Consider the following 2500-nt stretch of genomic DNA (forward strand, 5'->3'; position numbering starts at 1 on the left):
CTCTGGCAGGGGGAGACACTACTAGGTCCCAGCTGTCACCCCCCCTCTAAAAAATTCATTTCTTGGTATTTTGAGCTGAAATTTTGCACAGAGGTTGGCAAAAATCCAATCCAACTTTATTAATTTTTCCAGAATTTTTCGAGGTCGGGAAGTATTTTTTTTTATTTTCCTACCATTAAAAATCGAGGAAATCGGAAAAAATAGGAACCGGCTCGGAATGACCCCAAATTCAGTGGGCAGCCTCATAAAAATATGGCTGATTTTACTGGATTGATTTCATGTGGAAAGCACGACGTTTTGTTGTAGGAATGCGGGAACCCCGGCGGCTCGCCTGCCGCGGCCAGCGACGTCGGGCTGGCCCCTGCAGCGCCTAGCCTCTCCCACGCGGGGGGCAGGCCAGAGCGCGGGGGGCCAGGGCCCGAAGGCAGCCCCCCCGCGGGCGAGAGAGCAAGCCAGCAGGGGCTGTCGCCTGCCGCGGCCAGCGACGTCGGGCTGGCCCCTGCAGCGCCTAGCCTCTCCCACGCGGGGGGCAGGCCAGAACGCGGGGGGCCAGGGCCCGAAGGCAGCCCCCCCGCGGGCGAGAGAGCAAGCCAGCAGGGGCTGTCGCCTGCCGCGGCCAGCGACGTCGGGCTGGCCCCTGCCGCGGCCAGCGATGTCGGGCTGTCGCCTGCCGCGGCCAGCGACGTCGGGCTGGCCCCTGCAGCGCCTAGCCTCTCCCACGCAGGGGGCAGGCCAGAACGCGGGGGGCCAGGGCCCGAAGGCAGCCCCCCCGCGGGCGAGAGAGCAAGCCAGCAGGGGCTGTCCGCGCGTCGCGCAGCGCGGCATGGCTGCGGGGGCCGCGCGCGCGCGCCCAAGCGCCCAAGGGCCCCCAAGGGCCCCAGGCCCTCAGGCCCCAGCGCCCCAGCGCCCAGCGCGGGCGGGCGCGCGCGCGCGTGTGGTCTTTGAGGGGCGCCGGCCTGGTGGCTCCCTAAAGAGCAATAAGTGTCATTGCAGCTCTGGCAGGGGGAGACACTACTAGGTCCCAGCTGTCACCCCCCCTCTAAAAAATTCATTTCTTGGTATTTTGAGCTGAAATTTTGCACAGAGGTTGGCAAAAATCCAATCCACCTTCATTAATTTTCCCAGAATTTTTCGAGGTCGGGAAGTATTTGTTTTAATTTTCCTACCATTAGAAATCGAGTAAATCCGCAAAACTAGGAACCGGCCCGGAATGACCCCAAATTCAGTGGGCAGCCTCATAAAAATATGGCTGATTTTACTGGATTGGTTTCATGTGGAAAGCACGACGTTTTCTTGTAGGAATGCGGGAACCCCGGCAGCTCGCCTGCCGCGGCCAGCGACGTCGGGGACGCTGGCCTGCGCTGTCGAGCCCGCGAGGGCTGTCTCCGCGGCAGGCCCCCCCTGAACGGGGCACGACAGGCCACCGCGCTGGCTCGTCCAGCGTCGACAGTCCCTCGTCCAGGTTTCAGATCGCGCCAAGTCGAACCCATGACCTGCTCAAGCCATCGTGCGCTGCCGAATTCGCATCTGCGTGTAGGCTGCCATTCCACGCGGCAGCCCCTGTTTTCGTCAGCGTGCCCCCCTGACGAATTTTCCTGCCTGGCCCAGTCCAGCGTCCAGCCCCTGTTCGTCGAAAAATCTGCGCTGCCGATTTTCCACGCGGCAGCCCCTCTTTTCGTCAGCGTGCCCCCCTGACGAATTTTCCTGCCTGGCCCGGCCAGTCCAGCCCCTGTTCGTCGAAAAATCTGCGCTGCCGATTTTCCACGCGGCAGCCCCTCTTTTCGTCAGCGTGCCCCCCTGACGAATTTTCCTGCCTGGCCCGGCCGGTCCAGCATCCAGCCCCTGTTCGTCGAAAAATCTGCGCTGCCGATTTTCCACGCGGCAGCCCCTGTTTTCCTCAGCGTGCCCCCCTGACGAATGTTCGTCGAAAAATCTGCGCTGCCGATTTTCCACGCGGCAGCCCCTCTTTTCGTCAGCGTGCCCCCCTGACGAATGTTCGTCGAAAAATCTGCGCTGCCGATTTTCCACGCGGCAGCCCCTCTTTTCGTCAGCGTGCCCCCTGACGAATTTTCCTGCCTGGCCCAGTCCAGCGTCCAGCCCCTGTTCGTCGAAAAATCTGCGCTGCCGATTTTCCACGCGGCAGCCCCTCTTTTCGTCAGCGTGCCCCCCTGACGAATTTTCCTGCCTGGCCCGGCCGGTCCAGCATCCAGCCCCTGTTCGTCGAAAAATCTGCGCTGCCGATTTTCCACGCGGCAGCCCCTCTTTTCGTCAGCGTGCCCCCCTGACGAATTTTCCTGCCTGGCCCGGCCAGTCCAGCCCCTGTTCGTCGAAAAATCTGCGCTGCCGATTTTCCACGCGGCAGCCCCTCTTTTCGTCAGCGTGCCCCCCTGACGAATTTTCCTGCCTGGCCCGGCCGGTCCAGCCCCTGTTCGTCGAAAAATCTGCGCTGCCGATTTTCCACTCCGCAGCCCCTGTTTTCGTCAGCGTGGCCCCCTGACGA

This window comes from Populus nigra, chromosome 2 (genome assembly GCF_951802175.1).
Source record: "Populus nigra chromosome 2, ddPopNigr1.1, whole genome shotgun sequence".
NCBI classification, from domain to species: Eukaryota; Viridiplantae; Streptophyta; class Magnoliopsida; order Malpighiales; family Salicaceae; genus Populus; species Populus nigra.